Consider the following 23,603-nt stretch of genomic DNA (forward strand, 5'->3'; position numbering starts at 1 on the left):
TGAGCTCTGGCAAGCTGAGCAGAAGGCTCCAAATGTAGTATTAGAAGCAAGGAGTCGTCTGTAAAGTTCATGATCTTGGAGTAATAAGAATGATACCAGCTTAGAATTGTGAAGCAGAGGTTCGCTTGCAGTGCCCACTTCTGTTTGCAGTTATTTCTATAACTTTTAGCAAGCGGAGTAAGTATAGTGTGAGTGAAGTATGATGAAAACGGACTGCACTGCTCCTCATGTGATGCATTTTAAGGGCTTCCCCACAACTCCTGGCCTCTTGTACCTTTTCTGCTACCCACTGGAGAAAACTGTCTGACTTTGGAGTAGATATGGTCATTGATGAGATTATTCCTGTGCTCTTTTTCCATTCTCTGCTTCTTTTAAGAAAATTTCAGATAGACAGGAGGGAAGGTTGTAGCCTGAAACAAGTGCAACGTGGCCATTAGTTGCACCAAAATGTGTTAATCACTATGCTTAACACAACCATCAGGGACTCTCACTTGCTGTAGTGATGAATAGGAAAATCTTAATAAGGCACCTTCCATCTTGAACACACAGGAATTTGAAACTATTTCTAACATTTTAATGCCAAAAGTGATTTCAGATTAAATAACAATCTCAGTGTACTTGTTATAGCATTATGCATTTTATTTTATGTAACTACCTTTTAAACTGCTTTACAGGCATTCTTCACAGCAGGTACCTGTTTCAGAAAGCCTGAGCAAATGAGGAGTTGAAATTACGTTTTCAAACATGACAGAGGAGGAAATTCTACAAGTGCTTACATGAATAAAGATGCAAATTTAGATATTCTGGAAAAGCTTAACAAGTTCCTACCTTAAAATATCTTTGCATCTTTAGTTAGGTAAACACCACTAAAAATGTCGTCTTTAACTACTTGTCCTCTGAAATTACTGCTTTCTGAAAACAAAATCTATTTTTTTAAAGAATCTCCCTGGAGTTAAAGCTACTAAATAATTTTAAAATCTTTTATCTGAGATCTATATTCTATACTACGTATTTGTATCTGTCATTAACTGTGAAGGACAGCTCCTTAATGTAATCAACAAGATTAAATTACAACCCTAGATGGGAAATTAAGGTTAATTTTGTACACAGCAGAAATGCAGACGAGACTGTCTGAATAGGTTATAACTAACATGCTGAAATCTGATATATTGCCGACCTACACAACACCAGCTGTGCTGGAAACACCACTGCTCCTGTCAGCATTGTATATGGGTATAAGAAGAGTGGTTAGGGGGGGTGCATCTTAAACAAAGCATGTACAGTATTAGTACATCTGCTAACAGCATGCTAGAGCAAGAGTTAAAAGGAACTGATTAACATTGCAACGTTAGCTGTCTTACTGGCAAGATCTCTTAATGATTTTTATTTTTCCCCTGAATCTTCCATTTACATTTCCAGTTCAGATTTTTTGGTTCATGGGTTTTGAAAGGGTTATGGCCTCTTCTGGTATTGCTGGATCATATACATGTGCTTAAAACAGAGTATCTCCATGCTTGAACCCAGATGTGCATACACTGTTTGTCATCACGTACATCGTTCATCACCATTCATCTGGGCCTTTGTGGTAAAGGCTCTGTAGAAACAAAACAGATCTGCAATTTGCAGGTACTTGTTTTGGTTATGGTGCAAATACTGAACTGGTCATCCACCCTCCTCTATTATAACAATGTGAAGAAAATAATTCAGAAGTCTTTGGCCACAATTAACTTGAGTTTATAGTCAGGAAAGTTCAATCCAAGCATGGCAGAAACCTCTTAAACAAGTTACTTCTGATATTGAACTGTTTTGTGCCTTCCAGGTAAATAATTCAATATGTACAGTGATGCAGGTGACCTGAGAACCATTGACATGGCTATACTCTAAAACTCACTGAAGACTTCAGCAGGCTTGGATAAGGCTCTCATAATTAATGAAGCTGGAAATATTTAGGAGAAATCCCGTTCTCTGTGATTTATTATTCTAATTTTGTGGTTTTGCTGTTACTTGCCTTTCAGCTGGGTGGGGTGTGTTTAGTGGAATCATTAGAGATTTTGATGAGGTGCTTCATTTAGACTAAATACTAACTAGAGATATTTGCCGGGAAGTTTTGATTAAAGTAAATGAAGCAGATCTTTTGATGCTACCAGGTAATATGGGAAAGGCAATAAAGGATGGACGCAGACAAAATATAATAGTAATCAGTGACGGTGCTATGGTATTTTAATTCACAGTGTGAGATCTGTATGAAGTCCTTGGAAACTGCAAGGCTTTTCTAAGGTACTGATCCTCTCGTCTAAAATGAAAAAAAAAATCTAGTTTAAATTGGCTATGATTTTTATATGTTTGTTTTAGTAGCAAAATAGAAATATCCCTGAATTGCATGGTACTTGAGTTTGTGTCTGCACTGCAGTACTCTTTTTTTCACTGACTAGTGCCTTGTTTACAGTTACTTTCTATAGTAAATCTTCCCTATTGTTTTGTCTTTATTAGCTGTGCCAGAAGGCTACTGAGCTAGAGCATGTTAACAGCTATCCTCCAATACTTACGAACACGTTTGCATTGCTCATCCGTCATTTTAACTGGCAGTTATCTTGATGTAAAATATCTGGAAGTCTCGAATCACCTAGAATACTCAGGATCTGGAAACAGTCTGAATTTCTGAAGCAACTATTCATTTAATAGAAGTGGTATAAAATTAGCATGGACAAAAATGTGAACTGTCTTGCTTAATTTATTTCAGGAGACTTTTCCAGCACAAAAATCAAGTCAGCCTGCTATCCAAATCCTTAACTGCTGGCTACCTGATTTTATGATAGGGCCTGTGTTCTTTCTACCACTTTCATTTGTAGTATGGGGAGATTATGAAAGCCACTTATTTAAAGATTACTTGTTTTCAGGTCATTTCTGAATGGAGTGGATACAAGGGCTGTAGGTTTCTCCCTTTGTCTATATGTTTATATAGGGTATAAACCAGATTTCCAAGCATCATACTCACTTGGTAAAGCCGAAAGTGACCTTTCCCTCTGAGCTAGCAGCTGGTTTCAGCCAGGATATCTGTGGCCACAGAAATGTTTTTTCTCTGGAAGAAGAGGAACAGAACAGTCCTCATTGCATCCCTTCTGCTTTCAGATACCTGTACCGCCCAGCAGGCTGTGGTGGGTATGCTGGTCTGGAAAAGTAGAACAAAAGCCACCAGGCTCAGCATCTGGGCAGCCAAAACAAGGACTTGTAAAAGTGCTTTATCCTCAAAAGCTTGAGCTGTTGTCATTGCAACTTGGAAGGACAAATGTTTGCACACCACATGCTGTCTACACTAAGCTTGAAGAAAAGAAGGTAAATTTCTAACTTGCCAGGTTGTACTAAGAACTAGGAGCGAGCAGTCACTGTGAGCTCTGAACTGAAGCATGATTAAAAAACCCAGGAGATTTGTCTGTATTTTAGTGTGGTGGCCTGACCCAGGCTGGATGCCAGGTCCCCACCAAACCTGCTCCATCCCCCCCCTCCTCAGCTGGGCCGGGGGGAGAAAATGTAAGGAAAGGCTGGTGGGGTGCGGGGGGGGGGGGCAGGGAGATCACTCAGCAGTTGCTGTCATCGACCAAACAGACTCGACTTGGGGAAATCAGCTTAATTTATTACCAGTCAAATCAGAGTACGATAGTGAGAAATAAAACTAAATCTTAAAACTCCTTCCCACCACCCCTCGTCCCTCTGCCTCCTCCCCCGCGCAGTGCAGGGATGGGGCCCTGCTACCAAACCCTTGCCACACCAACCCAATACCTTTGGTATTTGAATAATTAGGGTCTTTGCCATTCTGCAGTAAAATAAAAATGATAGTTAACAATGATTTTGGGGTTGTTTTTCCATTTATGTCCATACATTGTTACAGGAATCTTTCACTATTTTTATAGCCAGACTGTCCTATCTGTCAATACTGGTCAAAGAATTGGCTGATTGTTCCTAATTAATAGACTGTGCGCCATTTGAGAACTAGTTGATGCTGATGCTTTTGGATGATGTGTTTAGTTATTTGCAGTAAAGGGAAGTACTAATAGTCAAATATCACAGACTGCGTTGTCCACCATTAACGGGGGAAGCAATGCTAACGGAGTAGGGTGGAAAATGGGAAAACCAGGTTTGCCAGTGCTTTATGGCTTTTGAGCTTTAGATAATGTACTGCAGCAATTTATTTTATTTTAATGATGGAGAAGAGGAAACATGTAATTTTTCAGTCATTTCACACATGCCATTAGCAACATAATTTGAAAAGATAATGATTTACAAACCACCTGCTATCTGGCAGATGCTTGATATTGGCACGTGCATGGAATATAGTATGAAACATATCTGAGGGCTTTAATTGCCCGCTAATGTAATAGCTTCTGTTCTCCTAGAGAACACTTTCTGTGCAGGTTAATGATGTAGAGTTGCTTTTTCTTTTGAAGTAGGTCTGCTGGGGATCTTTTTTAATAGACAGCAAACAAGAAGGATCTTTACATGTTTAGTCAGTCCTTTTGAATTATTTTTATACTAGTTACTTTCAAATGGCAAGAAATGAGGAAGAACATCAGGTTTGTAATAGAGTGAGATCTTTGGAGAGCATTCTGAGAAAGCAGCTCATGATATGTCGTGGTATATCAAGAATAGTGATTTGTATTTTATCTAAAATGTACTGAGGACCTCTGATCTTCTCTAGAGTCCTTGGGAGTCAGCAGCTAAGTCATGTCCACTAGAAGCCCACTTTTTGTGGAAGGCCCATGGCATCACAATCCTGTGCTAAGCTCAAGGTTACAGAGGTGGTTACATCATTGGTAATGCTTTTGGCAGCTCAGGCTCCAGAACTTGTAGTGAGTGTGGGATTTTTTTATGGATCCACACATACTTTTATGCATTGAATAGCAAGGAGCTAAAACTGGAGTTGACACCATTCTACCAAAAGTGCAACATCTTGTTCAAAAGGTAATACTTTGCTGGGAAAGGAAGCCTTTGATGTGAGTATCTGAGGAGAAATTTGTACCCTGATCCAAATTCAGTTCTGAAACCCTGATTCACATTCAGTTCTGAAACTGCATTTGCTTACCCCTATTCACTTTCATTCAAGAGCAAAACAATGCCCAACCCCAAAGCCAGAAAGCCCCACACATAAATAAGAAAAAAATCATAGTCACGGTAGCAGCATAGGCTTCTGGGATTGCATAGGGGTACTTGGATAAGCTTAGAGGTACTTGGATGAGTATTCTAATGCAGAAGCAGCACCTAGACTATTGATTTCAAATGTGGACCAAAGTCAAGTGGAGATTGTGAGCTTGATGAGATGTATTTATTATGGATATTTGCTATGATTGTAAAATATTGTAACAATCTTGCAGACAACAGGATTACAAAGTCAATGCCAATGTATTTGTGAGGTATGTGTTGGAAATACCAGACAGTGGGAATTTGCTTTAGCTACCATAAGGGATGCAATCTTGGCTGCTAATCTGAACAGATGGAAAAAGTTGTATATTTTAGATAACTGAGAAAATTATAACCTGCTACGATGTAGCCTGTATACTGAGTGAAAGGAAGGAGGAGAGTCATAAGATGGCACTGAAACTAACGGGTATCTTTACATGGCAAATCTAGCACAGGCTAGAGATGCCCAAGCTGACCAGAGAGAATAACACTTTGGCACAGAACTATCTTTTCCTGTCTCTCAAGGCCCCGTACTAGATGAATTAGATAGCTGATTTTTTATTCAGACTTGCAGTAATATACTGGAAGGAATGACAACTACTCTAGGTTTTTCAAGGTTGCTGAAAATGTAGTATAATTTTAAAAACTGGATTTTAAAAATGAAACATTCTTGTATTAATCCAGCTTACATAAGGAATAGAAACCTTGAAACATTTGTCTTGCTATGAGTTTAAAACAATGACTTGGAGAAGCATGTAAAAATGGAAGTGTTACCAATCCCCCAGATGCTTGAGAGCATTACATATTTGTGTACTGGCTTCAGTTCCATCCTCGTTCTTTCTCATGCAACTCTCAGCTCTCTTATATAAATTTTTGAGTGATTAATGATTGAAATGTTGTTTAAATCACTGAGCCTTCCTCTGTCAGAATTTGTAACTAACTTGCTAATGGAGAGTAAAACTGAAAAAAGGTCCTTTTTTTCTTTCTTTTGAAAAATGCTATAATTTCAGGTATTTCTGTTCCCTGCTACAAGGCCAACATCCCTCCTCCCAGTGAAACCAAAGGGATGTCTCAGAAGGAGTGATAATGTAAACATTTGCCCCTGGCAGATAAGCAGTGTCAAATAAACTGTATTTGACAGCATTAACAAATTTACTGTGTTGGATTTGAATGCATTAGCTGTGGTGAACTGTGGAAAGGTTTGATAATGTCATGGCTTTCAAATTATGGTCTTACCCAAGTGCTTAACAGATTTGTCTACTGTTTCATGTCTGTAAATGACTACATAATTTACACATTTAATGGATGTTAGATTACCTGCCTGCCATTAGACTCTTAGACTACAGTGAATGAAAAACAGAAAACAGTACTTTCCCAGGACATAAATGCTTACTTAACATCAATGGCACCCATTTATCACCCTACATGTCACAATACTGTGGCTTTGGAAAACTCGGATAAAACAAATGGTTCCACCCTGCCATTAACTATATTTAAGAATGTATATCTGTTAGCCACAGAAAGATAACTTGGAAAAGCTTGTTTTATAGTCATTGCATGTTAGAGTGATGTTTAATCAAAACAAAGATGTTGAACATTGATAACCTGGTGAGATAATCTCTGCTATTAATAAAGGTGACCTTTAATAAAAAGGTTTCTTTTCTGAGGCCTCTTAATTTTCTAACAATTGTCTAACAATAAAGGAAGTAACAGACAATAGTGTAGCATTTACTATGTGATTAGAGCACTTAAATTCTTAACGTGAACATTGGAGTAGGTTGAACATATACAGGTAATGCATTTGAAAATTATTCAAGTTATGAAGTTTAGTAGACATGTAGGAGTAGACAGGTGTTATTGATGTAACTACTTATTATCTTTTTTCATAAGATCACTTCAGAAAGACCTGAAAAAATTAACTATTAATAACTAATAAACTCTATAGAAGGTAATTTATTACCTTTAATAGGGTTCCATTGAAATATAATCTATGTCTAAGACAGTATAATAGAGTTTAATAGAGGGTTTTTTATATAGTTTTCAAAGTAACATATAAAATTAAAAAGAATATTATTCCTAGTATGAAAATTTATAGGCAGACCTTCTTTCCTTATTGGCATGCAATTAGGACTCCTCCATCTGTGTGTCACATTGATATATCATCTAAATTATGTGCGTTGATGCATTCCCAATACATCCTCACTCAGCTCCCAAGCCTCTTGTGGCAGCTTTGCATGCACCGTTTCAAGACACTTGGGGAAAGTTAGTTCAGCCTTGCTGTAAACTGCTGTTCAAACTTTCCACTTTGTGGGCTGAAACATGTGCTGGCCTTCCCATGCCAGTCTGGCTATTTTTCATTATTTTAAAAAACCAAAAGCTCTATTTCATCTCTAATTCTGAAGCTGTGGTTCTTCTTGGGGACATGTGGGCAGCAGGTGGCCTCAGTCGTGGGTGACAGCATTGGGTTCGCCACCAGCAAGAGGAAAGGCCGAGTTGTTTTAGTGGAGAGCTTTGGTAACAAAAATTTGCCTCAATTTTTGATGGAAATTATTTGCTTTTATACTGATTACACTAATACTTATTTCATCATTATTTGTTGTTTCATTTTCTTAAACAAGGCTGATAAAGATACTATCTTTCCTTAATTACACCCTGCCAGCTGAAGTTTTTGTCATATGTCCATGTTCTTAATATAGCATACAATAATTTAACTGATTATAAGCCATTTCTTGGTCCTCTATTATCTGAAGGCTTTTTAACACAAATGAGATTTTCAGCTTCTGCAATCTATTAGATGATTTACCCCCATATTAAACAGGCTTGTAATTTGTGTAAGTATAATTTATACCAGTATTTGAGCATCTGTTATACTATGTATTACATCTATTGTCAGTATAAAATGAGAAGACCATGGTGTAAATAAGAATCAGGCTCTGTAACTTAGCCTACTGAAAAATCTTATTTAATCATGTTCAATTTCTGTTAGATATCCTATTTCCCATTGTGTACAATTAAACTTAAAAATAACTGTACAACAACTGTAATGTGTAACAACAAAGACAAGTAGCAGTCTTGATTTTATTCATAATCCACAACTTCTTTGTAATAATAACCTCCTATTTATCTGGAAACAATAAAATTAAATTTAATTGTTCATTGAGATACATTTTGTTATAGTGACTCCAGCTACAGTTTTTAGGACTTTATGACATAAATCCGAACATTTCTAAGTAGTTACATCGAAGATATCATATATAAAATTAATAAGAATGTGGAAAAATAATGAATTCTAAAAAATAATAGCACATGTTGAAGCTGGGAGTCTCAGTGAAAACATCTGCTTGTTTTCGTAACACTTTGCTACACATTGCTAGTACTCTATTTTTTTCCTCTTAAATTACATTTTTCTTTAGTAATTTTAGATAATCTTTCAGTCCAAGTTTTTATGGGTGTCATTATTTCACAGAGGGAGGAAAGAAATACAACATAGTTGTGAAAATTTAGCACAACATAAAACTGCCTGTCTGCCATGCTACTGACTACCGCCAGGATGAATGTTGCTCCGAACTTTCTTTTATTTCCTTAGTGCCATCCTGAGGCTGGTAGATGCACCAACACCTACTGAACAGCAATGGAGCACCTATTTTGAGTTGGAATCATCATCTTTAGGTTGTGAACCTTTGAACTTGTTGTAGAGTCTTTGGTTGTCATGTGAGAAAGGTGTTGATTTCAGACAATATTTCTGGTATAAATTCCCAATTGGAGACATTTACTCTCGATTTTCAGTCTTTTAAAATGAATACTAGTTTTTGACTAGTGTAACAGTTTTCCTCTTAGTATCCCACTCTTTCTTAGACACTTTAAGGACCATGCAGCTGACTTGGTCAGTAATCATTTTTCTTACTTATCTGTAAATGAATGAACCCTGGTGCACAAGGACTATATTGATGATGTTTGGTCTATCTATTGATTTAACCATAGCAAACTCTTTTGAGCATCAGTGACTTTGCTCTCTGGTTTGTGGAAGTAGTCCATAAGTGCTGTGGCATACTAACTATCAGAAATGAAATTACTTAGGGAAAATAAGTACTCACCTTTCTGTTGTGTGATAAACTATTGTTCTGAAAAACAAGTTGGATTGCTGCTTCTTCGTATAAATTTCAATCTGAAAAATAAAACAGTCTTGCTCAAGTCATTGGACAGATATCTGGTGTACTACCTCTGTGTTGGTGTTACCCTCTTGTCCTCTGGCTTGTTCAAGGTACATGACAAGTTTGTCATAGTCACACCTCTGTCAAATTTTGTGTTATAACCAATTGATTTAGTTGTTAAAATAATTTCTCAAGTAAGCATTTATTTCTTGATGTCCTATTATTACGTCTCCTGGTGCTAAATCTGTGTTAAAATTGATTGTGGATGCTCAAGTTTGTCTCCAAATCTGGAAGGTTTGTAGATCTTGACAGTTGGTTTGTGCTCTGCTGCACACACAAAGTTGGTGACAATAACTGCAGGAGAATAAACTGAACTGATTCTTTAAGTTTCTCAATGAAACACATACAAAGTTTAGGAAATTGCTGAGTTTCAACAGCTGTAGGCTGCTAGAAAGGAGATCTCACCAGAGCTGCTCTTTTGCTAAAGTTAAGTGTTTTGCTCTCAGCAGCTCTTGGTCTTTGTGTATCTGCTTGTCGTTCCCACTGTCAAGCTTGTCTTACCAAATTGGTTCACCATTCACATCGCATTGCTGATCTTTCCTACTATTTGTGTTCTTCATCAGCCACCCCTGCTGCATGTGCTTGGCTGCTCAGCCCTGCCAGCCCGTCTGCTCCCTGGTTTGCTCCTTCTTTCTGCAATACTAGAATTCATAAGAAGTCCCTCAGCTTTACAAAACTATCTATCATTACCGGACATGCCCCAGTTATGTAGAACATGCAATGTAAATGAAATCTCTACGGCATGCCTGTGGGGTCTTGTTTACTGAGGTCTCTCTTTATACCAGGTGCTGACAAAGCATCCCTGCCCATCTGACTCCCTTCAAAATCCTTGACATGAGCTGCTTTTGCTTAAAATCTCACAATTATCTTTACTTAGGGAAAAAAATACCAAACAAACAAACAAACCAAAACCCTAACAACAAATCCAAAACATCCCCAAATAACAAAGCATTTGCTCAAGGTTATTAACAAATTTAAAAATGAGTTGAACCATGGCCAAAATAAGTGGCCAGTACATTTTTTTCTGGGACGTTTGAGAGTTTTCATATATCAACCTCCTTTCCAAATAATGTTATTAGACATCTTGTCCTTCCCGTGTGGGGCTGAAGACCAGACTCGCTGCCTGCTGGAACCTCACGGAGACTGGGTGAAGAGTGACTTGTCCTGCGTTACACATCTGATGTTGGGCAGACCAGATGGCCATAGCCCTTGCTGAAAGTCTGGGTAGGGCTTGCAGGGAACATGAGTTTGAACTGCCTGTGAAGAAAACGTGAGGGTGAAGTGTCTGGACTCAGAGTATATGGGGCCTTGTGCCATGTCTGAATTTACCAAGAGTGCAGTAAGCATTAAAATCAGCATCAAATGCACAAAAGATGTTCTTTCCCACACATCAAGTCAAACATGCTATACATCCCTAAATAAGAACAAACGCAAATAAGGATAAAAGTACTGAATATAACTATTATCAGCATGCTTCATGTTGTACCTTTATAATGAAATAAATTGGGAATAGAATGCAGCACCTACCATTGCAGGTAAAAATGAAATGGGTCAGCCATAGATGTTCTGGGTTTGTGTGGTGCCTGTTGTACAGTAGTAGATTTGGATTCTTGTATTTTCCTTCTTTTTCTATTAAAACTGTATTTAAGACCTTATTTCATGAACTTGCCAACAATAACTCATAAGAGGTGACTGGCTAACTTTTGTCCAAAGTAGTGGCTTATTGAATTGGTGACCTGCTTAATGGAAACCTTCTGTAGTCCATGGAACTTTGGTAACTTTCTGAAAAAGAAAGAACCACCCAAATTTCCTGTCTATCTTTGTTTTAGTTCTGCATTGACATTATGACAAAAAAGTCTCAGATATTTTTGTTGTCCCATAGGTGGGTTTGTTACCCAGTGCGCAGCACCACTTCACACACCTAGGCAAGGCATTCCTTATTTCTTTATTCTAGTCTGCGCAAAGTAGGGAGCTAGCTGGTAACCTGCCAATGCATAGCTCCCTGATTGCCAGAACTTTATACTATATATACAGTTTAGTACAAAGACATGAGCCTTCATTGGTTACAAGTTGCCCAACTCCTTCATTGCTTAGTACTCTGTTTTCCATTTGTCAAATAATTCTCTTGCTTCTCATGTTAATTAGTCCATATGCTCAGTGTCAACTTCTTTTGGGTCTGGGGGTTTTCTCGAGTCGGTGGTTACCATCTTCCCTTGCTGGAATTACCTTTCCCTTAGTTTTGCTGAGCTCTTTGCCCGTGATTAGCTTCCTATCAGCCCATCCATCCTGTGAAGGTGCTTCCTCCTTTGTGGAGTTCCTTTTCTGAAGGGAAGATTTGCTGGTGCCTAGCAAAGGGCTCAGCAGGGCATACCTGAGTTAACAGGCATGTAACCTGAATTAACCCTTAACCACTCACTTGCTCCAACTGCCTCAAAGTCAAACTGCCAACAACACATTCAATTCCATCAACCACCTGGTATAATTTTCACAGTATGGAATTATGTCAGCTCAAATTTCCTTATTTCCAAAGTTGCCATGACAGACAACTGTTCCCCACGGCATTCTTTTTCTGGGCAATGTGTGTTTATGTGAACAACCTTTCAAAAAAGAAAAGAAAATCATAAACTCCTGAGTAATACAAATTAGACAGTATATTAATTCTATTATTTATCGCTTTTTAAGGCCAGTAAGAAATGTATCTGGAAAACCTGTAGAAATGTTTACGATAAAGGGTGTTAAGCAACTATATCCATAATTCTGTCATGACACTAAGATCTCAGTGGGGTTTCACTTAGGGCTTTAAATTATGAAAGGCTAAATAATCTTTAGATAACAAGGTAATTAAAAAAATGTGGGAAAAGGAAAAATATGACCTTCCAATACTTACATGCAAGCAAGGTGGATGAAGGCATGATAAACACACAGCTGCTGTTTAATGGGATGGGATTAATTTCTCTGTTGTGGAAACATTTCTCAGCCCCTAGGAAAACCTCCTCAGCAGCCTCCTGGACCAGCTTGTCTCAAGTGCCAATGTGTAGATGGTTATACCTTCTTTGTGAGTCAAGGTGGAAGCTGGAGGGTTCTCACTGGTTGGTAAATCCCATGGGAATGCCAGTACTGCCCTAGTAGCCTGAGGCATAGAAGCAGTTCAGTGAGGAATGGAGTAGGAAAAACATCCCTAACAGTTTATGTGTGAGGCATTTCAGCTATATTGGTGCTAAGTTAATCAGCACCTCCAACCCTTTAAAATCTTAATAGTGTAGAAACCTAAATAGAACTAAGAAACGGAGGTCCAGCCCACAGCGATGCTAAAATCCTCTGTTCCTGCTTAGGTTTTCCTACTAGCATCAGTGGCTGCTGAGGGTAGTACGAAATGTGCAGCTTGAAGCTCAACAGCCTGGTCAAAATGCAAGCAGCAGGAGCATCTTTGCTCCGTGGGCCTTGGATCCAGTGTTTATCTGGCAGGAAGGTACAACGATTGCTTGAAAATTTGAAACAGTGGCAGTTTTCTATATGTAATGGTACATGGAGGCCTCTAGCCTGCAAAACTCAGATGTTTGATATGCAGTTACTAAGTCCAAAGTGCAGATGAAACCTTTATGTAAGTTTTTGTTAAAAAAGAAACTTACCGCTGTATTCTGAATTAAGCTGCTGGTGACAGCAGTCAAATGGCAGGCTTTCAAGGGCAATATCAGGGATAATCATCTTGTTCAAATTAGTTTTTAATGTAAGTATTTTTTTTCTTACTGAGAATATTATTATGCACTCATATTTTTGTTTTATTAGTTTATGTATACAGCTACTAAGTTATTTGCATATTATAGAATTTTGTTTTATATTTAGCAGACATATATGGCATCCAAGCAATTTTAGATTTAATTTGATCAATATTTAATGAATTACAATTATCATTACAACTCAGAGTTTTGCACTGCCATATATTGCTGCATAATGTTTAATCAAGGAGAGTGAGAGAGAGACTAAAATATAACTGGAAAACAGCTATCAAGTTTATGTTAAAGAAATGTAGTGGAATTATTAACTAAATTACAGAGGTATGATTTAATAATTTTTTTTTAGTTACCACTTTAAAATTGAATTCCAAGAGCATTTCCTTAATTTATATTTTTAAATATCTGCAATATTTATTTAAAAAAATACACACAGAGCAAAATTACTTCATAGTATCAATGTTTGAAATCTCTGCATCACTAGCAAAAATTCCCAGGTGTTCTATCTGGGAAAATGAGAATAACATTTCTGCAATTTAAAAGAAGATCTGCCTATATGGACAGAATAACACAGTCAATAGACTTTGCTCATACATTACTAAGAGACAGTTATATAAATACTATGGGAATCAGACAAACCATTTAAGGTTAGTGTATCTGAAGACAGTGAAATGGGTCTTGAGTATCCATGAAAAATGTATGTTTAATATTAAACCTCTTGTTCCACAAACTAGAAATGCAAGTGATTGTATTTCATAATACCGACATGATTTCCCAATGGTTTTTGGTTAAGTAAAACTTAGGAATTGCAAAACATCTTCTCTGGTACTGCATGCTGGATAGAAACCTGTGTAGAAATGAGTTTTGAACAAGAAGCCTGGAAAAAGTCTAAAAATTTCTGCTTTAACAAGGCATTTAAAATATGCAGTTACAAGTTACAGGTTCTGAAAAAAATTGATGTATAAATATTCGGAATAAATAGTATGCTTTTTCTTTCCAGGTGTTTCTGAAGAAGGTGACTCAAGACTGCCCTTGTTTGATGCAATGTCTGGAGACACGGGTTAGTTAGAAGCACACAGATGTGACACACCTCTGGCTCCACAACATGCTACCACCTTCAGAGGTATTTGCATCTTGCATGTGAACTTTGGGCTGCTGCCTGAGCTCTTGCTATTATCCAAAACTACAGAATCATAGAATCGTTTGTGTTGGAAAAGACCTTTGAGATCATTAAGTTCAACTGTAAACCTAACACTGCCAAGCCCATCACTAATTCATATGCATCTACATGTTTAAACACCTCCAGGGATGGTGATTCCACCACCTCCCTGGGCATTCTGTTCCAGTGCTTGACCATCCTTTCAGTGAAGAAATTTTTCCTAATATCTGATTTAAGCTTCCCCTCATGCAACCTGAGGTTGTTTCCTTTTGTTCTAGCATTTGTTATTTGGGAGAAGAGACTGACTCTGAGCTGCCTACAACCTCCTTTCAGATATTTGTAGAGAGTGGTGAGGTCCCCCCTGAGCCTCCTCCTCTCCTGACTGAACAGCCCCAGTTTCCTCAGCTGCTCCTCACAAGACTTGTGCTCCAGACCCTTCCCCAGCTTTGCTGACCTTCTTTGGTCTTGCTCCAGCACCTCAGTGTCTGTCTTGGAGTGAGGGGCCCCAAACTGAACACAATATTTGAGGTGCGGCCTCACCAGTGCTGAGTACGGGGAACGATCACTGCCCTCATCCTGCTGGCCACACCGTTTTGGATACAAGCCAGGACAAAGATGCTCTTCACCCACATGCTTGTGGCTTTTGTTTTTTTCTGACAGCAACTGATAACTCCAGATAATGGAACATAGATTGAAAAACCCAGTTTATTATCTTTTTTTTTGACAATTAGTTGTTTACCCCAAGTGTAAAGCTAGACAATTTAAGGCTAAGAGTAAAGTTCCAAGATTTTACCCATGAGGGCAGTTTGCCATGGGAACAACTTATCTAGGGATGTGGTGAAATTTCTACCACTTGAAATCTTTAGATCAGAATTTAATATGTGGCTAATATGTAAATATATATGTTAGTTGAACAAGGAGTTTTGTTTACAGGGAGGAAATTGCTGAAGGAAATTCTATTGTCTTCAAGGTGTATGAAGTGCCATTTGGGTTACAAAAATGAGTCCACTCTGGTCTTAAAGCCAGTAAGCCATAATCAAACAGCCAGCAGAGACATGAAGTATCTGTTGTGTGATTCTTGCTTTTTATTGATATGCAGAGTGTGTATTAGGTAGAACAAGAGAGCTAGGTGGTGGAACTTGTTCTGGAGAAGGTATAGAGAGGAAAACTGTTTTAATAAATTGTTTTCATCTTTCGATTTTAATTTTTTTTTTTTTAATTTCAGAAAAGTTGGTTGTGTTGCATCCCTAATTAGAAATTTGTGGTCAGGCAATGAATGTGTTGTGGTAAAAAATCTGTGTTAAACACTGTCAGTTACAGCTAAATGAAAATGAAGGTATTTTTAGCCGAACAATAATTTTCCTTATTTGAAGATTTTTGTTCTTTTAATTAGCAATTTGGAATGCAGTACATGGTTCTGGTCATGCGTATTGATATACCATATTTTAGCATCCAATTTTATTTGGGCAGATGACTGGAGGTATCTTTTAGCCTTTTAAAAATATTTCACTAATAATAAATGAAGACCATAAGCACCTAAAAGCAGAAGATAATATCCAAGCCCAAAATGTTTGTCTGTGTAAAGGTTTTAGTATGAGAGGTATTGTACAGCCCAGTCTTTCTTAGAAGTTTCAGGACTAGACTCTTAATTTGTTTATTTTTGTCATAAATCATGTTTTTAGATAATGCACTTGTGTTCCTCTTATTTTCTAGGTGTCAAAACATTTTTTTGAAATGGGAAAAAGTGCCTAAATTCTAATATTATTAATATATGCAAAGTACAACTTCCGCATCTGATGCTATTCATCACATCCCAAATTAATCATCAGGGACAGAACCCAATATCCCATTTCAAGCAAAGACCAATAGCTCTTGGCAAAATTAAATCATCTTTCAGAAATATTTCACTCTGAAAAGCTAATAATTCTATGGAAATGGATTTTTAGAAGAAAAACCTGAGTTTGTTATATAATCTTTCTGTAGGGTTCTCCATCTCATACATTAACATTTCATAACATACTTTAAATGAGAATTTGTTGGGAAATAGTTTACAATGTTGTTCTGACTGTCACAGTCCTTTAATGGTTCTGAAGTGATAATAATATGATTTAGAAACCCAAGGGAACATCACTTAAATCTGATTGAAGCAGAGACAAACACAAAGGAAGTGACAGATGCAGAGCAGGAAATTCTCATTTTTGCAATGACATTTTTATCTCATCTTTCCCTCCCCTATTCTACTTTAGAATAGTGCAACCAAATACTTCTACAGAATAATGTGCAATCTGCTGTTCTGTTACCCTTCCCACTCAGTATGAAGATTTAATGGAGAATGGAAAATGCATATTTACTTTTAACTTTTCTGCTGTGAGTGGTAGACAGCTCATGGCGATGCAGGGAGGGAGAAAGGACTTACATCCTGTACAGAAGGTGGGAACAAGGGAGATACTCTACTTAAGAGGGGAAAGGCTGAGGCTGGTTTTGGATCTTTTTGTTCCAATACGTGTTTATAACACTTGCCACTTTAAAGATATGTTGGCCGTTTAAAAACAAAACCCAGATAGATTTTTTTTTATATATATATATTTTAAAGAAGGTGTTCAGGTGTGCACGTCTGAAAGGAACAGGAACTGAGCTCAGCCACACTACCACGGGTTGAATGTTGTTCCACAGTGCTTGCAGGTTCTGCTGTTAGAGATGCTTGCAGTCTTCTCCTTGCCTCAGCACTAGTAGAGTCATAATGTGCTCTCACAGCCAGAAGAGAGGTTGTTTTGTAACATATCAGAACGTATTTTTTTCCTTTATATGGGTTCTCATTTTCTGAATATATTTATGCTCCTGGAGGTCAAGGTGATAGTCAGCAGGGCTCACACTTAATGGATCCCCATCTTTGCCTGTGCACCCATGTTGTCCTAAGTGCTACACTGCCTCCGGTGCCTGCCCTGTGAGACCCCTGGTCACTCAGCTACCTTTGAAGGAGCTGCAAAAGCCACCTTAGAAAAAGAAGTCTATCATCAGTAGGCCTGGTTTTGCTCTTGAGGGATGTCTCCTTCCCCTGGGAAGTTCTTAGCATTGTCAGTTGAAAAAAAGATGAAAAGTCCTGCTCTGTTAATGCCAGGATGACTACTTTGAGATTACATTTGCACAATAAACAATGGACTGAATACTTATGAATCTTTTCAGAATAGTCCTAGCCAAGACATAATTTAATCCGTATGTTTCATTGAAGTGACATTTTAATTATTGATTGTGCTTAATGAATATGCTAACATGTAGAATTCGGGAGGTTTCTGCTGCCCCGCTGTGCTCTCTAGGCCCTCATACATTTTTAAAGAGGTGTCTGTAGGAGACAGTGTTCTGGGTTTACGCCAAGGCACCATAATGAAGACCACATACAGAGTTCAAGGGCTGGTGCTTGTCCTTCAGGAATAACATCAGAAACTTGTTTTGTCTGACAGTTGTTCCTGAAATTTTAAATTAGATTATTCACTTTTTCCCTGTGTAAATGGGGTAAGTTATGAGTGGTTTCCCATTCAGCTGGGGGCATAAAATAAGGTTTAACCTTATTTTCCATTTCAAATTGGGGGAAGAAAAATAAGTGGAAAGAAGTTCAGGCCAATGATCTAGTCAATAATATATTACAACTTAAGCACTCCTTCTGTATGCATTTGCAATGAGATTACAAAAGCTCTTAAGCCTTTCTGTCTTCTTGCTGGTTTTAATACTCAGGTGAAATAACCAATACGCACAGTGGAAACAAAAAATTTCTGCTGGAGAGGCCTTGACTGTGGTTTTGAATACAGCCTCGAGCAAAGACTGATGTTTAAATTGCTTCACTCTAAAGAGCCCTGGGGTGCTCTGTTGTGTCTATGGGGATCTCAACAGATGCGTTCATAAAACTTTATGCTGAAACCCTTTATACAATAACACATATTAAAGTAGTGACAATCAATGTAATAACATAGATGAAAATGGGAATCGTCTAGTGCACCAGGGTTGAAAAAAATGTGCTATTGTAAGCCTTTACAAATGGGAGACAGAAGTGTATCTTGAGATCACATTACTATGGGCACTCCATGAACTGATAAAATACCAACCTTGAAACTATTAGACTGCAAAGAAAAAAAGCCCCTTTTTTATTTTTTAAATACGGAGTTATTTAATTTAAGTGATTGTTATTTTTCTATTGTTTTTCAAGTGTTAGCAGGATGTCTCCAGTAAATCATAAATTATAAGATGTTACAGCTGCAAGCCAAAGCCCCATGAGAAATCAGATAGTACATAAAGAGGAGTGCCACTAAAGACTTGACCCTTAACTGTGTATAAGCACAGTCTGTGTATTAATGAGTAAAGAAATATTATAAAAAGGTGATGATACTGAGTCACTTTGACAATAATTTTTATTATTTATAATTCTATTTCAAAATTCTTTAGAGAGTTTGTGAAAAGCCTTTCTTTGGTGGGAGTTAATTCAGGGAAGCATAAAGTTAATTTGTGAGAAATTAGGATGGGATCATCACTTTCGGGGATGAATTAAGAGTGTGGGTTCAGGGCTAGTGAAATCCCAATGTGTCAAGATATGAAATTTCTAACATATAAGAGCTGGAAGCTGTAGTCCTGAAACCAGAGGCTGTTGCATCCTTCCTCCTGGTACATTTGGAGGGAACCTGCTGGCTGTGGGACGTTGTCTTACCGACGTGCAGCAGGTTCACCCATCATGGAGGTCCAGAATTCAAGTACTCTTGAATTGCATACTCTTCCTGTGCCTGTCTCATTTCATTTTTCTCTGAGGAAAAAGAAGGATTTATAGACAGATCCTCACTCTCTGGGATGTCTTATCCATGTTAGAAGCTTGGACCCAACTTATTGATCCTGATAGGAAGTTCTTGTGTAGAGTGAGCTTAAAGATTAGGTCCTGGAATGTTAATACATCTTTATGTAACAGGTTTATACATTATAAGCTTTAAGTTTAGTGCAAACCAAAGTGCTAATATGTAGCATAAATTTGAAGAGAGATTTCCCCCCAAAGCCTGGAAATGCAGCTGACAACATCTGTTAAGTCTCTGTAGTTTGTAAAAAGGAGAGTTACTTTATTATAAAAGAAGAGGTTTCAGATAATCTGAAGATCATATTTTTTTTTTTCCATCCCAGAGGAGCAGATAAGATTCTTCTTTCAGCCAGGGGAAAACAATTCTTATCGATCCATCAGTTGTACAACGAGTGATGACATGAATTAATTTAAACCGGCCTAAGGTATCCTAAAAAAGTAAAATTAAATGTGTAACAGTAGGTTCTCCTCTTATCTTCAAATCTAGCAAAAAATCTTAAACTTTTATGATCCCTAAGCATGGTCTCAGGGCACATGAATGCACTGCTGCTAGTCATCTCCTCTGCTGCAACCAGAACATGTTCCTGCCCATAGCACACCATACCACAGTATGGTATCCCACACTGGTGTATCATATATGATATACCCTACATGGTATTCCATAGTACAGTATGGATATTTTTGAAGGGAAAGTACTTTTTCTTGGGGTTTTGTGCAAAGACGGTCTGCGTGAATGATTTTGCAGAGGATGCTGAACATCTTGCATCTTGGCTGACTGGATATATTCTTCTGAAATAGTATGCAGATTTGTTCTTAGCGATTTTCATTGAAAAAGTAAGGGTTGTTCCTGCTTCTGGAACTGGATGCCTTAAAGAAGGCTGTTCTGAAAGGTTGGGGTAAAATGCTGATTGTTGTTATCTATGCTAATCACAGAGGCATTAAGTCAGTCTACACTAGCTGATGAAGTAGCGCTCTCTACCCTTAGAATATTTCCTTTTCTTTTGTACTTTTTTTCTCCCCAAAATTTAAAGTGAGATTTGTAAAATGGATTGCCAGAAAATGGCAGTCTGAGTAGAGGTGACAAAAGGTGCTACATTGAACTTAGTTGAAGTGAAAGGCTTCTACCTTAAAGGTAAACAAAACTAAACTCTGCATTTCTTTAGTTGCCCTTGGGGGTCAAATCAATAAGTACTCTTGTTTTCCTTGCTTGAAGTTTATACTTTCTGTAGGAATGTGATTTTGCTTTCAAAAAGCCTTAATTCTTCTTCCTTGTGAAAACAAATTTCACGACCAACCCATAAATAATCACATGAAAAAATAATAGCAGCCTAATTTACATCTAACCTTTCTTTTTAATGATTAATGGATACTATTTATGTAAACTGTTTCTACATTCCAGCGTGAAATGAAATTTAAATTGCAAATTTTACAGTGGTGTATTTTAACTGGTGACCCTTTCCCCAATCACAAATTAAAAAAACCCAATTACATTTGTAATAAAGATGCTAATGCATTTCTTGTTTTTAGGGCACGTAAAGTTCTTGCTGCCAGCAACTTTATTTTTCCTGTTGATGAGCCAATAAAAATGTATTTTCCAAAGTGCTCCAAAATATGTGTATGTGCACATTGAGGAAGGTAGCTAAAGAGTAATTCTCAGCACATTCACTTTGCAGCAGCATTTGTGGTCAAGTAAACCTATTGCAAGTTGAAGGCTACATCGCATACCATTCTCCACAGTCAAGTGTAGCCTTTGAAGGGAAGTAGGTTTCCAACACATCTGAGGCATTGAACCCTCCCACCAGCCAACGGGCTCTTCAGCAGCTGTGATTGCTCAGTCCTTCAAGGCTGGTGCCAAAGATGCTCCTCTCTGCCTGCCTGCAGAGGTCTAAGTGCTGCACTTCGCTTGGATTGCCCTTCATCAGGGCTGCCAGGAGCGGCGAAGAGCAGAGCTCCCAGCTGAAATGCAGCGCAGGTCCCTGGAGACTGGCTTTCTCTAACAAACAGCTCTCTAAAGTTATCTGCGTTCCACAGAGTTTTTGATTTAGGGTCTCGGAGGCAATTTGATTCCAGCCGAAGCATACCTATTAAACAATGATCTCTTTCTTTGCTTCTAATTGCACTCAGGACCCTCTTTGGGGATTAAAATGAGATGGCATTTTTGTAACTCATCACATCATTTGAACTCTCAAGGAGGACACAGAAACGGCAGAGAGAAGGGAGCTGGAGTGTTTGTCTCATCGTATTCAGAACCGTATTCAGCTGTGACTTTGAAAGGGCAATGCAGATCTACCAGCTCCCTCTTGAGAAGGCTGGTGGCCACCGCCAGCTGTACAGACCTGCTGAGATGCAATTAAAGCCGAGGTGCTGCAAGGTCCAATGAACTTGTCACATCAGTTTGGGGATCTTGAAGGAATGAGGAGAAACAGGGACTTTGCAAGTGTGTGTGTGTGTGTGTGTGTAAATTACACCAGAACAGGGTGAACTTTGCTGCTTTAGGGTTGCTGGTCTTCTGAAGGGAATATGGGCTGAGCTATTCAGCTGGATGTATTTTCATTACCAAGACAAACTAGACAGAATCATATTAAAACTACCTCCCGAAGAACCTTTCTTCTTTTTTTTTTTTTTTTCTTTTGAGAAGGCTTTTTTTTTCCTTCTTTTGAGAAGGCTTTTTTTTTTGGGTGGGGGAGTTGGAGGGGTGGAGCTTTTTTCTATTTTTGTAGCAATACATTGTCAGAAAAGAGCAGGACCAGATGCTGTCTTTGCGTCTATGAGGGGAAGTAGAAAGGTGATAAGGACAAAACAAAAAAAAACCCACAGAAAAGTGTGCTGAAAGGCAGCGTTTCAGCACTGCACAATGCTACTTGCTGACAATGAGAGGAGACAAAGCAAATCACTGCTCGTGCACTGTTTGCTGGTCTGTGTGAAAATATCTTTTTTCATAATATCAGTCAGAAAATATCTTTTTACGTGTAGATTGACCAAATTCGTTCTTCAAAACACTAATTATAGAACTGCTGGGTGTCATTTTAAAAGTTGCTTTGCAGGATAAAAGAGCACTTCAATAGCAGGTATGTAAACCTTCTTAGCAATACTTTTGAAATTGTGGCAGAGGTGAACCCAAGGAATCTCAGGCTGTAACTTTTGCCTTGGCTTCTAGGAGTACCCAGCTGCTCCTGGCTGTGACAGGTCTCTTGGGAGGTGGAGCACCATTGTGTGGTGGGAATCCACGTGATGTGGAGCTGTGGCTAGACTGGCCAGGCCAATAATTTAACAAGTGCAATCACCTCCCTTTACCTTGGATGAAACTACCTGCTCAGTGTTGCAGATGGCTTGTAAGATGCCTTGGATGCTGCAGATGACTCTTTGGGGTGCTGTTCCTGGCACAGGATCTGATGGGTGCTCAGGCCAGCAGCTGCCAGCAACCCAGATGTGCCCCAAAGATGCACTGGGTGCTGCACGTTGCAGAGTCACGGCACAATGACTGAGCAACTCTTGTGTTCCGGAAACCCCAAATCTGGGCTTGGGGATACAGGCTCAAAGTCTGCTGTGATGATCTTGGTGTAGCATGTTAGCATTTACATTTGCAGTTCCTTAAGTCCAAGGAAGGCCAGTGTCACTGCTTTTGCTGGATCGTTTGCAGGAACATCATATGCAATTACTGCTTTTGTAACTTTGCTTAGCTCTTATCATTATATTCAAGAGGCCTGAAATCTCAGCTCTGGCTGTAATCACTTCTATCTGTGACATGATATAATCGGTTACCCTGACAATCTATGAGCACACAATGTTGTCTTTGTATTGCCACCAGCCTTGAGCTCTGCCATTGTGTGGTGTTTAGGGTTTCCTGACGCTCTTCTGGCCAGCGAAAGCTCACCTGCCCTTGCTTCTTGGCTTAGTGTCTCTGTGTGAAGACTAACTTAGTCTGATGTCTCTTTGCTCACAGTACTATCTTAGCAGTTATTTTCTCATTTAATTTTTATCTGAAAATATGGTGTAGTTATGGTTAAGAGGTTGGGTCCTCTCACTAATTCATTTACCATTTATTATACGGGTGACCGAAGCATTCAGCTCGAGTGGTAAGAATTCACACAAAGAGTAATGCTCTTGCTGACTTTCGGAGCAGGCTTCTGCATAACATTAGGTTCAGATCCTTCTTGACAAAGAGGCACTAAATTGGTTTAATGGACTGTTATAATCATGGAAAAGGTTTCAGATTAGAATAAAACCACTTTTTCTACCCTCAGTTACTTCGCTGCAGAGGCTAGTGGTTTTACTGAAGATGAACTTATTTCTGATGATATTAGAAGTAACGCAACTGAATTTGTAAATGAGCATGGTTAAATGGAGTCTGTAATACATAAAAATGAAAGTTTGCCTATTTCACCTTTTCTTTAATGAAGGTATTCGGGCAAGATATTAGTTCTATTGCTTAAACAGTTTTAGTATAATATAGCACTGAAGATGCTGAACTTGTTAGCTTGTTGATTGCATGGTTGTTATAT

General features: G+C 38.3%; 1 long non-coding RNA gene across 1 annotated transcript in view; it reads left to right on the plus strand.

The window, feature by feature from the left end:
• The window catches only part of LOC130157018 (uncharacterized), a 99,920-nt gene that overhangs the window by 25,567 nt on the left and 50,750 nt on the right, over window positions 1-23,603 (plus strand). The window contains exon 3 of the long non-coding RNA XR_008824683.1: window positions 14,115-14,237. This is a non-coding gene — a long non-coding RNA (uncharacterized LOC130157018). The remainder of the gene's footprint in view (window positions 1-14,114; window positions 14,238-23,603) is intronic.

Source organism: Falco biarmicus, chromosome 11 (assembly GCF_023638135.1).
Source record: "Falco biarmicus isolate bFalBia1 chromosome 11, bFalBia1.pri, whole genome shotgun sequence".
NCBI lineage: Eukaryota > Metazoa > Chordata > Aves > Falconiformes > Falconidae > Falco > Falco biarmicus.